Consider the following 19,484-nt stretch of genomic DNA (forward strand, 5'->3'; position numbering starts at 1 on the left):
CCCTCACTCTCCTCACCTTCCCCCTTCACTCCCCCTCTACCTTCCCCCTCACTTCCTCCCTTTCCCCCTCACTCCCTCCCCTTCCCCCTCACTCTCCCCTCACCCTCACTCCCCCTCTACCTTCCTCACTCCCCCGTCTACCTTCCCCTCACTCTCCTTTTCCCTCTCAGCTCTCTCTACCTCCTCCCTCACTCCTCCTCTATTCCCCCTCACTCTCTGTAAGCCTTCCCCTCATCTCCGCGTAACACTTTTCACCCTCAACTCCCCTCTCTACGTCCCCCTCACTTAACCCCTCTACCTTTCCCCCTCACTCTCCTCTTACCTTCCCCCTCAACTCCTCCCTACCTTCCCCCCACTCTCCGTAACCTTCCCCCTCACTCCTCGGCAACGGAAATCTCCCCCACTCTACATACCACTCCAACCTAGTCTCTTGGACTCCTCCCCCCACTCTCCCTTAACGCGCCGGCTTCCAATTCCCCTTCTCTTACTTCCCCTCACTTCTCCCTTTTTCCCCTCTTCCCCACCTAACCTTCCCCTCACTCACTCCTACTACCCTTCCCCCTCTCCCACCTTCATCCCCTCAACCTCCTCTACTCTTCCCACTACTCTCCCTCTACCCCCTCCCTACTACTCTTCCTCCTTCACTCCCTTCCCTCCCTACTCCCCCTCTACCACCCCCCTCAACTCTCACCTTTCCCTTACACTCCCCTCTACCTTCACCCTCACTCCCCTCTACTCTTTCCCCCTCACTCCCCCCATACCTTCACACCCTCACTCCCCCTCTACTCTTACCCCCTCACTTCCCCCTCGTACTTCACGCTCAATCCCCCTCTCTCGACCCTGTCCCCTCTCACTCTCCCTTCCCCCTACACGTCTCCCTCTACCTTCCCCTCACTCTTCCTAAATCTGCCCCTCACTCACTCCTCTACCTCATGCATTCCCCCCTCAAACGGCCATAACATGCTGTCAACCCATCAGGACACCACCAGCCAGGGTTTATCACTTACCTCTCCCCTCTTTCCATTCTCCCTCACTGTCCTCAAGACCTTTCGTATCACCTCCTCCCTGCTCAACTCTCCTTTCCCTATCCCCTCTCCTCCTTATTCACCTCCTCCCTGTATCCTCCTCCTCCTCTATCACCTCCTCCCTGTCCTCCTCCTCCTCTATCACCTCCTCCCTGTCTCTCCTTCCTCCTCCTCTATCACCTCCTCCCTGTCCTCCTCCTCCTCTATCACCTCCTCCTGTCCTCCTCCTCCTCTATCACTCCTCCCTGTCTATCACCTCCTCCCTTCCTCCTCCTCCCTGCTGTCTGACTCCAAGCCTGTGGTCTGCTGCTCTCAAGCCATGTGTCTGACTCCAACCCTGTGTCTGACTCTAAACCCTTTGGTCTGACTCCAAGACTGTGGGTCTGACTCCAAGCCTGTGGTCTGACTCCAACCCTGTGGTACTCGACTCAACCCCTGTGGTCTGATCTCCAACCCTTGTGGTTGGACTCCAAGCCTGTTTGAGTCTGACTCAACCTGTGGTCTGACCTCTCTGTACTGTCCCTCCCTACTCCCGTTGCACCCTCACTTAACCAGAGCTGGCTTCTTCCTTCACAGCATGCATTTCTCCCCTTCCTAATCCCACACCCCTCCTCCCACTGACACATATCTACAGGCATGTTCAGCAACACAAGCACACTCCGGCGTTTAGCCATGAACTCACTAATTAATGCCTGTTCCTGCCCTTAAGCCATATGCCATTTCTACCCTGTGGTCTGACTCCAACCCTGTGGTCTGACTCCAACCCTGTGGTCTGACTCCAAGCCTGTGGTCTGACTCCAACCCTGTGGTCTGACTCCAAGCCTGTGGTCTGACCTCTCTGTCTGTCCCTCCCTACTCCCGGTTGCACCCTCACTTAACCAGAGCTTGGCTTCTTCCTTCACAGCATGCATTTCTCCCTTTCCTAATCCCACACCCCTCCTCCCACTGACAAATATCTTCAGCATGATTCAGAAAAGCACCTGGTGGCGTTGCCATGCTAAGATATTGCCTGTTGCTGCCCCTGAAGGCCTTGATTGGTACTGACCAACAGTTTTGTATAAACAGCTTGGCTACCTCTCTGATCCTTTTTCTCTTTGACCAAAGCTGGGTTGTCAAAAGGCCTTCCTCCACTCCCTCATCCCCTCTCCCACTCCTCCTGTCCCTTAGACAGGGTTCTCCTGGCTGGTCTCTGACCAGACTCTCTGTTCTGTTCTGTGTGTCTCTTGCAGGCAGTTGTACCTCCAGGAGGCAGCGTGTCACCAGGCAGCAGAGAGGGAGAGAGAGGCCAAGGCCCTGGAGAAGCTGTCTAAAGAAGAGTATCTAAAGATGATGCTGGAGGAGAGTGGCCCAGGGGAGGACGGATGCAGGAAGGTGAGATGGTTTACCTATACACTGAACAAATGATACATATCACTATGTTTAGCCCTGAATCAACCTAGAAGGCCTATGTGTTATGTTTGATCACAGGAAGTCATAGGAAGTCAGAATTTCTCATTGGTGTTGATTCAGCATGTCCATTTCGAAATGGGAACTCCTTATGGATATGCAATGGACACTGTCAACTTGCAGAAGAGCATGTTCACACTGACAATATAGCATATGTGTAATGGACACTGTCCAACTGCAATATATTGGCAATGGACACTGTCCAACTGCAGTATAACATGTTAAGACTGGCAATGTATTATGTGTATTGGACACTGTCCATAAGCAATACATTACAATGGGCATTTACCATCACAAATTGGACATTCTGTTATATATTGCTGAAATGCCAAGTTGTCTGGCTCGTTGAACTCGGGACGGCCTAGTAGTGATAGTGGTTCCTCTCACTCGCTCGTTGGTGTTGATTTCAGCCTGTCCATTTGGTGATGGTAAATCCCTCATTAAATACATTGGAAATGTACAAATATACATGTCCGTTTGCAATGTATTAAAATGGGCATTTACCATCATGGATTGGACTCTATAAACAGGTATTCACAAACTGGGGTACGCCAAATAAACATGTGAATCACAAAAATAAATTTTAATTCACATTTTCAAACAATCCATTTATATTTTCCAACGGGGCTAAACATTTGGGTGAGTTTTTTTCGTTTCACTGTTTCTCTCTCGCGGGAATTCCACTAACCGTATGTAGCCAAACGTAGCTGCTGCGTATGTTGGCATCTGTACTGATGGAGCAATAGCCATGACAGGGAGACATTGTGGAGTCGTAACGCACGTGCAAGCAGTTGTTCCCGACGCCACTTGGGTACACTGCAGCATCCACAGACAGGGTCTTGCTGCCAAGGGAATGCCTGACAGCTTGAAAGACATTTTGGACAGTACAGTGAACATTATTAACTTTGTTAAAGCAAAGCCCCTGAACTCTCGTGTATTTTCTGCACTATGCAATGACATGGGCAGCGACCATGTAACCCTTTTACAACATACAGAAGTGCGCTGGTTATCAAGGGGAAAAGTATTGACACGTTTCTTTTAATTGAGAGACGAGCTTATAGTTTTCTTTACTGATTTTCTCTTGCATGATGACGAGTTTCTCACACAACTGGCCTATCTGGGTGATGTTTTCTCTCACACGACTGGCCTGTCTGGGTGATGTCTTTTCTCGCCTGAATGATCTGAATCTAGAATTACAGGGACTCTCTACAACCATATTAAATGTGTGGGACAAAATTGAGGCTATGATTAAGAAGTTGGAGCTCTTCTCTGTCTGCATTAACAATGACAACACACAGGTCTTTCCATCATTGTATGATTTTTTGTGTGCAAATGAACTCAAGCTTACAGACAATGTCACGATCGTGTGGGGGATTGACGGACCAAAACGCAGCATTTGGAAAATAAGCCATCTTCCTTTTATTTTGAAGAAGGAAAAATGAAACAAAACACACTTACAAACTAACCAAAACAATGAACGACCGTGAAGCTATGAACGTAGTGCACATACAGGCTACAAACGTATAACATAGACAATTACCCACATCAAACGAAAGCCTATGGCTACCTTAAATATGGCTCCCAATCAGAGACAACAGAAATCAGCTGTCTCTAATTGGGAACCCATTCAGGCAACCATAGACTTTCCTAGACAACTACACCCAACATAGACACAGCTAGACACATACACTCAACACAAACCCATACACTACACCCAACACCCCCTTTACCATATAACCACCCAAAACCGACAAAACACAAACATTCCCCATGTCACACCCTGACCTAACTAAAATAATAAAGAAAACAAAGAATACTAAGGCCAGGGCGTGACAGACAATGTCAAATGTGATATAGCGATGCACCTGAGTGAGTTCGGTACGCAATTACGCAGGTACTTTCCAGAAATGGATGACACAAACAACTGGATTCGTTATCCTTTTCATGCCCTGCCTCCAGTCCACATACCAATATCACCCAAATCCAGACAGCTGATGGTCTGAAAGAGCTGCAAAATCTGGACCCCTACTAATCAGCTGGGCTGGACAATCTGGACCCTCTCTTTCTAAAATTATCTGCAAAAATTGTTGCAACCCCTATTACTAGCCTGTTCAACCTCTCTTTCGTATCGTCTGAGATCCCCAAAGATTGGAAAGCTGCCGCGGTCATCCCCCTCTTCAAAGGGGGAGACACTCTAGACCCAAACTGCTACAGATCTATATCTATTCTACCCTGCCTTTCTAAGGTCTTCGAAAGCCAAGTTAACAAACAGATCACCGGCCATTTTGAATTCCACCGTACCTTCTCCGCTATGCAATCTGGTTTCTGAGCTGGTCACAGGTGCACCTCAGCCACGCTCAAGGTCCTAAACGATATCATAACCGCCATCGATAAACGACAGTACTGTGCAGCCATCTTCATCGACCTGGCCAAGGCTTTCGACTGTCATTCACCACATTATTATCGGCAGACTCAATAGCCTTGGTTTCTCAAATGACTGCCTTGCCTGGTTCACCAACTACTTCTCAGATAGAGTTCAGTGTGTCAAATCGGAGGGCCTGTTGTCCGGACCTCTAGCAGTATCTACGGGGGTGCCACAGGGTTAAATTCTCGGGCCGACTCTCTTCTCTGTATATATGAATGATGTCGCTCTTGCTGCTGGTGATTCTCTGATCCACCTCTACGCAGACGACACCATTCTGTATACATCTGGCTATTCTTTGGACACTGTGTTAACAAACCTCCAAACGAGCTTCAATGCCATACAACACTCCTTCCGTGGCCTCCAACTGCTTTTAAATGCTAGTAAAACTAAATGCATGCTCTTCAACCGATTGCTGCCCATACCCGCCAGCCCAACTAACATCACTACTCTGAACGGTTCTGACTTAGAATATGTGGACAACTACAAATACCTAGATGTCTGGTTAGACTGTAAACTCTCCTTCCAGACTCACTTTTTTTTTACCTTTATTTAACTAGGCAAGTCAGTTAACTTCTTATGGGTACCTGGAACAGTAGCGTCCCACCTGGCCAACATCCAGTGAAATTTCAGAGCGCGAAATAAAAAAATACTAAATTCAAATATTTAACATTCTTGAAAATATATCTGTTATTCATCAAAATAAAGCTTAATTTCTTGTTAATCCAGCCGCCGTGCCAGATTTCAAAAAGGCTTCACGGCGAAAGCAAACCATGCGATTATCTGAGGACAGCGCCCGCATACAAAAGCATGAAAATCATATTTCAATATTTCGCTCTCGGTCATGCGCAGGAAACAGGTCTGGCGACTTCCCAGGGTCCACTCACTCAAAGTGGTCTTACTCCCTAATTTTTCAGAATACAAGCCTGAAACTATTTCTAAAGACTGATGACATCTAGTGGAAGCCATAGGAAGTGCAATTTGAGTCTTAAGTCAATGGATACTGTAATGGTAATGAAAATTACAAACATAAAAAAATCCCACTTCCTGGATGGATTTTTCTCAGGTTTTCGCCTGCCATATCAGTTCTGTTATACTCACAGACATTATTTTAACAGTTTTAGAAACTTTAGAGTGTTTTCTATCCACTTTACAAATGCAGGAATGTCTATGAGCCTAGACGGAGGACTGTTGTTTCGAGCTGTCCGTGTAAGGCTGCCTGTCTCTGTCCTACAGACCTCACTGCCAAGGGTGGAACCTGAGAGCTAACTCTGGATCTGGGCTAGCTGGCTGCTCAGTAGCTAACTGGTTCCGGCTTGGACGTTCACTGAATTTTTTTGGGCTCTTCATTTGGCCAGGACTGCAGGCTTTTTGCAGCTTCTAGTGAGGTGTGGACTGTACAAACAGAGAGACGCAAGAAGAAAAAGGGGAATTTTGTAAGAGGAGGAAGTAAGGGAAACGGGATAAAAAAAAAAAATTGTGGGGCAACGAGAAATCTCCCTCAACCCTCACGCTGGGGAAGGCGCGCAACGCCCACACTGTCATCTTCATCCGGCCCCTCCTCAACAAAGCCTAACCTCCCGCATTTCAGGTGGAAAGGCCTCTGCCTCCTGCCTTCCCATCAATGCACCTCAAACCACCAAAGTGTAACGCCTTCTGCCTGGTTGCTCGGTGACCACCAGGAAGTGTTTGACAGGCCCGGAGTCCGGGTAAGAGAAGGGCTTTATATGTCGCCTCTGATATGTCTCCTAAACTGATCTAAGGTCAGATTTGTAGCCTTTGAGGTCCGATTCCCAGTGGTTGTAATGGTTGTAATGCTGTTCCTAATCTGTGGCTTTGGCTTCAGCTTGTTGATCCATTCTCTCTGAACTAATCGTTCAAACTGCGCTTTAGACCAATGAGATGCGCGGTCCTCAATGGTCTGAGCTGAGCTCTCTCAGACCGCTGTACACCTGGGTCTTTCTTTAGCGACGACCCCGGCGCCTCACTGCAAGGCCAGGCCACGCACACAAGTTGAGGCAGGGTTGCCATGACAACTCGGGTGCAGTGTTCCTCATGTTTAAGGGACAGTTTTAGTCAAGCATGCTTTGCAGCAGCTATTTTAGAAGGCGGGGGCGGTGTACGTTAGGCCATGAAAGACTGCAAATATGGAAACGCAGGTTGGTGACAGTGTTTTCAGGAAAGGTACTTACAGTACAAGTCTTCATACACTTGACAAATGTGCTTTATAGGGTTTGGTTATTTATTGTCATTTGGCTGACTGGTCTTGGGTTTTTATTTAAATGTTTTACCCCTTTTTCCCCACTTTCCCGGTGGGGTATCCATATTGTCCCATCGGCTGCTACTCCTGTACGGACCTCAGGAGAGGCGAAGGTCGAGAGCGTGCGTCCACCGGAAACACACCAACCCAGTGCACTGCTCTTGACACCAACTGCCCTGTTAGACCCGGTTAGACCCGGAAGCCCGTATGTGTGTGAGAAACACTGTACAACTGGCGACTGGTCAATGTTCATGCGCCGGCCCGCCACAGGGATCACTTAAAGCGCGATGGAACAAGGAACATCTCGGCCGGCCAAACCTCCCGTAAACCCGGACGACGCTGGGCAATTGTGCGCCGCTCCTGGGTCTCCCAGTCATGGCCGGCTGCGAACAGTCCTGGGATCAAACCTCGGGTCGTTGTAGGGACGCCTCTAGCATTGGCGATGCAGTGCGCTTAGACCGCTGAGCCACTCGGAGCCCTTTGGTTTTTAGGCTTCTCTCCCTCTGCTGGTTCTCTCCCAGCCACAGTCCATAACTGTATGTTAATGTTTGTTAGATCTATTAATTATCTGTGGGATAATGGTGATGAGCAGTTTTGAGAAGGCATAGCCTATTTCTGGTAAACAGACGAATTTATGTATTGTAATGTCATTACGTCATCCCCATGTGACTAATGCTGTTGTGGCAACATCACTATCCAACTCACTTGTCAACTGTACCTTCTCTCTCACCCTCTCTTTCTCTCTCACCTCTCTCATCTCACTCTTCCCTCCCTCTATTCCTCTCTCGCCCTCTCACCTTCTCTCTTCACCTCTTTTCTCTCTCTTCTCTCTCTCGTCCTCTCTTTTCCTCTCTCTCCTCTATAGGCCAGTTTTTGGAGTCTCTGTTCGCTCCTTCGACCCGGACGTAAAGCTTCCAGTTTCTTTTAAGAGTTTCGGCGTGTGAGAATCAACTTCAGCGTATGCACTGGCCGCCGCTGAGGGCACGGCCGACTGCACAAGAAGCGACTTCAACGCAAGAGATGCGCCTCTACTTCGCACAGGTAGAGATGACTTCTGTACATTCACCCAATGCCCAATACTTTCAAGTAACTTGATCTTTTGGTAGTAGGAAATATGCTATACATTACAAATAATAGCTCCCAAGTGGCGCAGCGGTCTTAAGGCACGCTCCAGCGCTAGAGCGTCAACTACAGACCGGGTATGTATCGCGGTGATCGGGAGTCCATAAGGCGGCGCAACATTTGGCCGTTAATCCGGGTTAGAGGAGGGTTTGCACCGGGGGGCCTTTACAAGTAGGCCGTCATTGTAATGACTTTGTTCTTACTGACTTGCCTAGTTAAATAAAAGTAAAAAAATATTAAAAAACGTGTTTCATCACTATTTGGTTAGCAAGCAAGCAGTGGTTTTGGCAGCTGATTGATTTCCATTGATCTACATTTGAGCCTCTTGTGTCTCACTTTTACCCTTCCCCCTGTCTGGCCTGCAGTCCGTCCTTCATAGGCATCCCCGTGGAGCCCTAAACCAGCACAAACAGTTCCTGATCTCTCCCCCAGCCTCGCACGGTGGGTGGCAAGGGCAGCCCCGACGCCGTGCCCGTCCACTCAACCTAGACTTCTTTCTGTGCTCATCTCCAAACTAGGGCAGTACAACACACAAACTTGCTACTATGAAGGATGGGAACTAAAATTAATGAATTAGTAAAATTACAATTGCTTTTAATCAATTGTGATGGAATTATGTAGTCTATCCTTTGTATTGCCATCAGTTCGATTGTGGCCAGTTCTACGTGTTAACGGTCCTTCTCCAATCTAAACTAGGTCGAGAAGTACGAGCTGCAAACGGCACCCCCACCACCCCCAGCGTAGTGGTCCACGTGTGTGAGAACCGAGCAGGACAGCTCGGGGGGCGACCGACGAGCACAGAAGGAAGCACCAGCACGCAAGCAACCGCCTCGCCCCAAATTCATCCAGACACGGGCGTCCGGACATCACCTCCTCGGCGTCATGCAGTTGAGCCGGCAGAGAAGAGGGAGGCGCTCTAACATCCACAAAGCATGTCTCCCACATCTGCCTCTCAAGAAGTCCATGACAACCTGGCCCTGGGAGGATGGCCTGTTGCGGACATGTAATACATCCTCTCTAACACTATGGGGAGTCGCCTCTCAAAGCCTGCTTTTATGGAGAGAGGAGAGAGAGAGAGAGAGAGAAAAGGAAAAGAGAGCGAGATGACATTCGCAATATCTTATCATTTCACATTTAATTTGCTCTTTTGTCCTCCATTTGGGAACATATTAGACCTTGAGAGTAGATAGGAATAAAAGGCAAGGCAATGTTTTGAATATTTTTGCCGTAAAAAAAAATGCTTTACTTCCTCATTGCTTTGGGAACGTTGTACTATGTTGTGGTCAGGCATAGGTAGTGTGAGAGAGAGATGTTGTAGTCTTCTCTAGAGAGACACCGGGGGATCAACTCCCTTGGATTCCATTCGTGACTTGTAATTCAGGACCCCGAACAAGCCTGTCTATAGACTCACTGTCATCCTGTGCTGGGATCCATGATTTTTTGTCTATAGATGTGTGCACAATGCTGCAGTGGAGGCGGCTCGTTAATAATGGCTGAAACGGCGCAAAATGGAATCGGCGTCAAAACTATTGAGTAATTTGATATCATATCCACCTTTTGCGCTCCAGTCATTACCACGAAGCCCGTCTCCCCAATTAAGGTGCCACCAATTCCTGTGGCCATGTTGCATCACGAGCTCAGCGATTACAATGTTTCACTCAGAGGAGTACAAATGAATTCTTTTGATGACTCAAAATAGACCTACATTATTATTTCATGAATGATTCTAATTCTACTCGGGGTCCTTTCTCCCAGGCCTAACATTTGTAAACAGAACACTTCAGAGTAACTTTCTTGAATTCACTCGACGGTTATTTGCTTGAAAGGTTATTATTGTTCAATAATCTTCTCTCAATATGACTCATCGCTCCATAGATTGAGATATGTTACTGTATGTTAATATATAACTCGCTCCTAGTTTCATCACTCCTTTGAATTGACAGAATGGCTGCCATATCACGGATCACCCGGGGCAGGATGACGCCTGATGGGTTCTTCATAGCTTACTGTACATTTTTGCTGCACACTTCCTGGCCATATGGCTTGTCCACTTGACTTACATCGCTATTTTGGGGCATTCGGCTCTGAACTGCAGTTACTGTAGGAGGGTTGGTTTGTGTGCGCCCTGTCAGGGGGGGGGGGGGTGGGTTCATAGGTATGTAGTGGGAGGCTTGTGTAGATGCACTGTGAAATGTTTAATGCATGCACCACACAGCACATCTGGCAATGAGAGTTAGCGCACCTCTTTCAGCGGTTTGGAGTTGATTATCATGTTAGCTACTTTTGTACTCTGAACTATTGAGATTCATTATTATACTTTGAATAATAATTTGTGAGTTATCATGGTAATAAAGACTTCACCGCGAAAGTCATGTGAATGTGTGGTTTGTTTTTAATATGTGGTGGTTTATTTTCACAAATGTTCAACATAGGCAAGTACTGTCTGGAGGCCACTTCAACATATTCTGGCCCATTTGGTGGCAGCTTTCGCTGTCCCTATGGTGACAGTTGGAATGTTCACCCTTTCACAACTTCACTTTAAGAAGTTAAATGTTTTGTCAACAGGCCCAAAAGTACGTGAAATGCTTAATCTTGTAAGCTCTACCGCAACAGTGACAGTGCTCAATATCAAATAACTAATAGATGTTTAAGAAAAACATCAGAACTAAGAGGAAGCATATAAAAGGGTCAGTGCCAATACAAATTTACAATGTGCAGGGCACCGAGCCATGTACAGTAATCTAAGCCTTCCTCAATAGTCTAAATAAACATTTGAATTAACGTGCTTTCACTCACGGAGATAATCAGCAGTAAAACAAACAAATAAAGGCTATAAACAGATTAAAATAAGTATCCCAAAAGTAACTAATCATTACAGACAGACGAACCAGGAAAACCAGTCAATCATAATAACAGACTTTAGTGCTAATAGTGGCTTCCTCATTCTCCTTTATCAGGACGAAATTAAATGCCCCTAATGTGTAGTCAATAGACTGACACGTCTCCTCCACACCCCATCTGTCTCCAATCATTCAGCTTATACATCAAATGTGACAAAGGCCGCTGCCAGACAGAGGTAAAAAAACAGTCGTATTTACAAAACATCTTGGTGCTCTGAAGTTAAAAGTTTTGTGTAAAAAAAAAGAATGCCACCCAACAGCATGTCCAGGACACGCAGGCTGTTTGGGTAAGTACTGTCCACAGGAACTATACATTCTCACACTTCCTCCCCAGACCAGCCAATCAGAGCTCCGCCCTCCTTGGGCATGTAGGTCCGCAGCTGGTCAGGTGACAATACTGTAGTTCCTGGGAAAGAGGGGCAATGTTTAGCTCAAACTGACCAATAACTACTGTTACTTTAAGGCATCATACCTTTGAGGCAGTTTGAAACACCCATTGTTTCTTCTCAGTTCTATATTGCTGACTGGATTTCCAATGGACTAATTTTTGTATTGTATTCACTTTTCACACTCTCACCTCCTTGTTCCTCTGGGTCCGTCACCTTCTTGTTGTCCAGGAGTCGTTATCCAGGAGCTCCTGCACCCTGCTCCGCTATCCTCCTCTGCTCTGCCTCTGTATCTTCAGCTTGGCCTCTTCTTTCTTAGCCTGATAATCTTCACTCCAGCGAAGCCCAGGCAGCAAGACCAGGGTCTCATCGCAGGATGTATAGAAGACAGAGGGACATTGTCCAACGCCTGAGGAGGGATAAAGGACGAAGACTAACAAATAAGAATGAACAGGAGGCTAGGTGATGAGACTAATGAGGCTATGTGCTTCGGTCATGAAAGCTCATGAAGATTGTAATGGTACAGGTTTAATTCACTAGTAGAACATACTAATAAAATATCAGTCAGGCATATCTGTGGCAAACTAGGTGGAAAGAAATTAGTGTTTGTTTGACACAAAGTTGGCCTACTTATATAATCCTCTGTCATGCTCAATTGCACCAGCGGACGAAGTTAGAGGGACCAAGTCACTCTCACAGCCCCTCTTACCATCCTCAAGGAAGGAAACACTCTAGAAAACGGTTCCACCTTTTCGGTTCTGTACCACAACTGAATTTTGCTTCTGCCCGGAGGGTACCCCCTCGTGCAATTTTACCAGTAAGCCTATGGTTCTATGATCCCGCCTTCTTCAAGTACCCCTGTGGCTTCCCTGTTGTGAACCACTGCTCTAGAATTCACAAGGGGACAAAATATACACTCCGACCCCTCAACCCCCACCCCAAAAAGTCCAAAGATAGCAGTCAGCTGGACACCCAAAACAGTCACCATAGTTGGCAGGAAGCTGCAACCAATCGTATCTAGGCCCTGTCTTCTGTCCAGTGACACACCACACACACACACACACACACAGAGATCTTTTAAAAACAAATTGTATGCTGATTATTTTTTTCTATTATTTTTTCTTATTGTATAACCTTTGTTTCAGTTTCAGTTGAGTTTAGGTGTACTAGACACAATGACTGTACTGACTGTTTAGCAGATTCTCGTCGATTTGTACGGCGAACGCTAGCGGCCTGCTCAGAGACGACCCTCGTGAACTAGACGCATCACTAAGACGTGTGGGCCTGGCGTAGTGAATCTGGCGAGTTATGGAGTAGCCGCGACCAGCACCTGGATTCGACGTGGCTTGCGCAATATGTATTAAGATCATGGGCGATGCCGAGTAGAGCTTCAGCCTATGGAGGACTGGGATACCCCAGCGATAAGAGTACCCAGGGAGAACTGTTTGTAAAAACGTAACACTGCCTACGGGCAGTTCTCAGACGAGCATCATGCGTGAGGTGTCTGCTCCAGTATAGTTCCAACAACTACACTCTGCGCACGCAGCGCATCGCGCACGCTGGGTGGGCTAGAGGACGCGGACTGAACTAAACGGCTCCGGTAGCCGGTAGAGAAGTGCTAAGGGGAGGCGACTGGATGGTTACTCATAGGAACACAAGAGGTACATGGAGGCATGGGGAAGCGCTCTGAGCATGACTGATTAGGAGTTTGGATGTTGCTGAATGAATAGGCACTTTTATTTCATATATCTGGACGGTGACTGTGTAACCAGTAAGATGGATAGGCTGGGTCTCCTCGAGGTGATGCTGGCGTCAACTCGATGTACAGAGCGCTTTGGTGCGGCGGTGTGGACTGGTGTGTCACCGGAAAGATCGTGGGCTTTTGGTGCTGGAAGTTTCGGGCCTGCTAGGGCACACGGACTCAATCTGGTTGCAGAAGGGGCTCGGGGGAGAGGATATAATAGGATAGAGGAGGGTCATTATAACTTTCGAGGCCGCGGGCGTGCTTAAGACATTCTAGGAGCCAGACAATAGGGGCTAACTGAGATGTGTGGCCTGGATACTTGGGTGTTCGCGATTTACCAGTGACTCGGGGAACTCAGCATTCTCACATGTAGGATAAGTCGGTGCGAACATAGCGGGGGTAGGGCAGTCTGAAGGACACTGGACTGGCACGCAGGGCGCATTTGGGAGAGGGGACTATCACGAGACAGGGGAGGAGAATACTGGTTGGAGACGGAATGGAAAAGAACGTTCTCGGCAGAGTGTGTATTCCTAGAGATTAATGCGTACTTCTTAATATAAGGTCTTTCAACGCTGGGTAACGGGTGAGATTGGACACTAGAAGCTCGAATGATGGACCATGTTATGCCATTGCTGAACAGATTAAATCGTAGACACTTACTACGCCGGCAGACCAGTATGGATTTTGAGACCATTCGAGTCGTTCACAACGTTTGTTGTAGGACGTCATCTTAAGGCGCAGTAGGGATATTATGTGGGACCTGAGCTCGCGGGGGCTCGAGATACAAGTATGAGAAGAATGTTGGTAATAGACGTTCTCGTCAGGGCTACACCATATATTGGAGGAAGAGATGGCAAAGGGGATCGAACCGAGCGTGATATCCGGATGTGCCGCTGTATCTAGACTAGAGGAGGCTTAGAGTTCGCTCGGAGCGCGATGTCGGCTGGCTATCTTTGGCACGCTCACAGCTCTATGGCACTGACAACACTGTGGCACGGTATCGAAGCATCTCTTGGCAGAGGTCCTGATCTTCTGTGTCCAGTGACATTGAACAATGATCTCGGACGCTCCATCTTGGTCTCGTGATCGCGGCGGGCCTGGGGACTCCTTAGTGCCAATCACTGGGCGCCCGCCTATGTAGGGCACACGCAGCCTTCCATCTCTCATCTTCATCCTTCTCTTCTCCACAACTGCCACTTAAATAAATCTCGGGGGAGATTATTCCTGACGCTCCTCTTATCCTTGTCACCTCGTCTACATTCCAATCTCATCTTGATCCCCGCTGGCTTATCGTCTCGCTTCAAGAGTAGCCGAGATATGTCAGCCCCTGTTCATGGAAGCAAGAACTACATCGGATCCCCTCCGATGTCACACAAACTAACGAGAGCAGCTCTCCTACTACTTTTTCTTGTTAACGTCACAAATCTCCTATCGAAGCGGGTTGCAGCGCAATCCCTGGTGCAGGGAAAACGAGAGGTCTTCTGGCTATTTTTCGCATCTGCAAGGATTGGTACCTCACTCTGTGGACATCTCCAAGCCATAACCATCTCAGGTTTCACAGGGACTAGAGTCTCACTTCAACTAGGGATGACTAATTTTTTGGGTATTAGGCCTCTCCTCCTGGTAGTCGACGGGGTCAGGTCGACTCCCTGGTGCCTTGGCTGATGATGCTAACTCTTCTCTTCCTATCTGCTCTCGCTCCCTTTCGGACGGTATTTACGGCTGTCTCTCTGCCATGCTTTTCAACCGGGGATGCCAGATTCTAAGATTCCTCTCTCTCCCGGATCAGACCGTGCCAACTGCGCTCACTTAGCCATGCGCGTATCGGCGCGGGGCGGGCCCACGCTTTGCGACTTCAAGTCGGTCTCCAATGATCTGCTTAGGAACAGGTCGCTCGTGCTGAGTCCCTGAGTGTGGGCGTGTGGCAAGCAGAATCTGTTCTCCGTCACCTACGTTTGGCCGCTCTCTAGCGCTCCCGACTGGTCGCTATCTCGCAGGGCTCTGTGTGTAACTTACTGGTCCCCATCGATCTCCTGTTGTCGGCGGGAGCTTTTGTACAGGAACCAAAACGGGCAGCATTTCGGAAAATCCAGACCATCCATTTCAGTTCTATGTTTGCTTGAACGCTGGGAAATTTCTGATAACTGAATACCACACTTTGTAACTATTCTAACCTTATCCATAAAACAATGATAGGGCGATCATCGTCAGACGGAACAGCTATACGCAATATGTTAGATCATTACTCGCTCTACATTATCCACCGCCTATTGGGGTAATGAATCAACTATGGACCGCACGATAGTGAAGATAGAAGTCTACTTGCGGATGTACCCTTGTAGATACATGATTTCCACGGATAGGTGAGGGATCTGGGACGGGGATCACCAACTTCAAGCTGAACTTCGGCAAGACGTGGAGCTAGGGACTCTTCACCCACGCGCGGGGATGCAAGGGACTGGGTCCCCGTTATTCTCGTGGAAACTCCCGTCAGCTCATTCCAAGGGGTTGACAACTCCATCCTGTGTCCTCCTCACAGAAGAATGGCTAAGAGACCTTGGCGTATGATCCCTTGGATACACACCCTACGACTGAATCTGATATCCTCACTCACACCACACTACATAAGGGACTAGGACTAGACCGCACTATACACTTCAAGTAGGTCTCCAAGCCTAGCAACCTCAACCCATACACTACTACGTCAGCAAGTACCAGAACCCTGCCTACCATACTGCTGAGGACAAGCGTGAGGCAACGAGTCCCTAATCAGGTCAACTACCGATACAACAATCATCACTCCCCTCTCACACTCGATACCACACTGACTAATACAGGGTAGAAGGAAGGAGAGAGAAGGAATGAAGATTGATGGACAAGTATGGCTTGGATTTAGACTGGGGCGCCAGGCTTGCTGTCGTACAGAGCAACCGTGTGCTATGCGATACCTTGTGCGGAATATTAGTGCGGATGCTAGTTAGAGCATCCTGGTTTGAGTTTCGGAAGCGCTTAGCAGCAGGAAAACTCAGGGGTCAAGGTATTTCCAGAAACTGGATGACACGCCCTTTTGAACATGGGCTTATTGCTAGGGTGTAATGACCAGCGCTTTTCGATAGATTGCGTCCTGCAGCTGCACCAGTCACATACACGCAAGTGTTCATCACGCCACAATTTGCCAGACAGCTGAGGTGGAGAGGAGGTAACAATGGCTAGAGATATAGTAGTGCCATAGCCAAAGATCTGGACGGACTCTACCTAATGCAGGGCCGAGATTCATGGAACGCGTGGCGCTGGGGACCATCTGGTCCCCTCCTTCTCGGTAGAGGAAGTTATCTTGACGCAGAACATGCTGTTCCTGCATATAGAGCGTAGGTTTTACAGCGAGCTTTCGGGATGTTAAGGTGGACCCTCCGTCTCATTTCTCGGTTATCAGTCTCTGAGATTGGCCCAAATGGCATTGAGACAAAGTTGCCTGAGAGCGGAGTATCGCGCACCTTTCACTTTCAAAGTGGGGTGGGAGAGAGGGAGGTACCACGCGATAGAAGAGACACTCATAACTGTTCTGATCAGTTGTGTTCTACGTTCTAGCTCATTTCTAGCTTACTAGATACTGGGTTATGGATCATGTGTCTTCGAGAGGTTGGAGCGACGTCAAGTTACACGAAGGGCCCAATCAGGACCTTGGACATTTTTGAAGTTCGACACCAATTTGATACGCGTTGTACGCGGGCTGGCCTGACGGTCATGGTTCTATGACGTGGGCTCCGCGTGGGCAGGGGGTGGAACCCTCAGACACGCTCAGAGGTGTCTGAGAACGAAGTCTGTAGGTCAACGCAGTCGCGTGGGACTGTGAGGAAACGACAAGTACTAGTGGGCAGGGATTTCTTTCGGCATCAGGACATGGCCAAGGTTTCGACATGTCTTCTTCGAGTTAGCAGGTTAATTATGGCAGACTACGGAGATAACCTTGGTTGGAGTGTGGGTTTGGTATCGCTCAGCAAATACTGACTAAGCGGCTCTGGGCTCTGGGGCACCCAAACTGGGCTCTCAGGCCGGGTAGGAGTAGGGGTTCCAGTGTAGGCTTTAAGAGATGCGGAGGGCGTGTGTAGGGTAGGGATGGATCTGAACATTGTTAGAGTCTACTCTAGATAGGGCGAGTGCAAGCCCAGAGATGTGTAATTCTCTTTCACGCGGTGGCGAGTAGCACTGTCTTGGAGAATAGGAGGAGATTTAGACTCGTCGCTATTGTTTGGGGTGAGGGCTGCCTGGTGGAAGATCTCATGCATGAGCAACGGCTACGTCAAGGCTTAGGTTACTGGAAATGACAGCCATAATTTCTGGGGGTAATAACATCCTGTGCATAACTGCATTTTTTTGGAGGGTGTCAGAGTATAGAGTCACTTTAAACTTCCAAGAAGCAGGATATAAACTGAAGGGCCAGGCTGGGGCAGCTGGCAGGCAACGTTCAAGGATAACTTTCGTGGCCCCTCCAACTGTTGGGTGTGTAAGGGATAGACTAAAATAAAGGACAAGGGTATGACATGCTCTTCGGGGTCTAGGTAGTCCGAGTTGACAGCCTGTCGCGAATGGGATCGAGTAGGGTCCACGGCGATTGCTTCTCTATACTTAATCATCAGATACTGCGAAGGCTGTAAGGCTCTCTGGCCTTGCATCTTGCATGAGGAGTGGAAAGCGACGAACTACGCTTAAGATGTATGCGTCTTATAGACTGGGATAGAGATATCTTGACTACTCCTTCCGACTCCGCACGGAGTGTAGGGTTGAAGTGAGTATTGGGCTTCTATCCTGGAATCGCGCTAGTGGAGGATGTTGAGTGATAGAGCTGGGATTTATGGGTCATGCAGGGCAGGTTTGTTGGTGGAGAGCAGCTCGGAGCGGACCTGGCCAACATCAGTGGAAATTTAGAAGCGGAATAGAGAAATACTAAATTCCACAAATAGGTTTTGTAACATATCACATGTACGAATATATCTGTTTTATTCATCAAAATAAAGCTTATGTCTGGAGATTTTAGCTTTGAGAGGAGAGGCGGAGAACAGGAGGTTCAGTGACGGGCTCTATCAAGGAAGTTGCTTGCGACGCAGTTGATGTGCACAGTCAGACACCATGAGGACGAGTCTGTTGTACTTCATGGAGCGAAACACACGAGCGGGATCCGGGCACTTGGTCGTCGGGACCACTTTTACATTTTGTTTCGAAATCATGGAGGTTTGCAAGTCATCTTCGCTCTCGTGGTCATGCTGAAGGAGACGTCTGGCGACTTCCAGGAGAGACAATCACTCAAAGGAGTCGTTACCTACTCTAAAACATTTTGGGAATTCTAGAGAAATTGACGCAGAGGCTGATAGTCTATATTCTAAGTAGTGATGAGATTAGTGTGAAGGGCTGTATAGAAGGAATGTGCAATTTTAGTTGAAGAGTCTTCTTGGAATGTGGTAAGTGAAGGACTATTCTGGTAATAGGTGGAGGTGTAATAAATATACAACTTAACATCTCCACATAATTCTGGATGGATTTTTCGGGCATTAGGGATTGTTGCAGCGCCTGCTCATATCAATGTTCTCGTATTATCTACTACATTGAAGAATTATTTTCAACACATTTATAATTAACAGAATAACTTTAGGATAGTGTTTCTAAGGATCAATTTTGCAAAAACCTCCTCAGTTTCGACACTATCCAAGTATGAGGTGGGGTGTTGCTTGAGTAGTAAGGTTCGATGTAAGACAGTGGTGTTGTGAGGCACGATTCTTCTTTTTTTCATTAGGAGAGGTCGGTTCTATGTACACAAATTTCTTCTGGGTATTCATATTAAGAACAAATTCTTATTTTTCGCCGGTAGGAAACAGTGGGTTCTTACCTGCCTTGTTCAGGGGCAGAACAACAGATGTTTACCTTGTCAGCTTAGGGATTCGATTTTGCATTACATTAAGAATCTCCAATCCAAAATTAAATCTAGAATCGGCTTCCTATTTCACAACAAAGCCTCCTTCACTCATGCTGCCAAACATCCCCTCGTAAAACTGACTATCCTACCAATCCTTGACTTCAGCGATGTCATCTACAAAATAGCCTCCAACACTCTACTCAGCAAACTGGATGCAGTCTATCACAGTGCCATTGGTTTTGTCACCAAAGCCCCATATACTACCACATGC

The 19,484-nt window shown here is 47.7% G+C and overlaps 1 pseudogene; it reads left to right on the plus strand.

Annotated features, from left to right (window-relative positions):
• The first annotated feature begins 1,988 nt into the window (after window positions 1-1,988).
• The window catches only part of LOC112075400 (signal-induced proliferation-associated 1-like protein 2), a 71,490-nt pseudogene continuing 53,994 nt past the window's right edge, over window positions 1,989-19,484 (plus strand).

The sequence above is a fragment of the Salvelinus sp. IW2-2015 genome, unplaced genomic scaffold (genome assembly GCF_002910315.2).
Source record: "Salvelinus sp. IW2-2015 unplaced genomic scaffold, ASM291031v2 Un_scaffold3137, whole genome shotgun sequence".
Lineage (NCBI taxonomy): Eukaryota > Metazoa > Chordata > Actinopteri > Salmoniformes > Salmonidae > Salvelinus > Salvelinus sp. IW2-2015.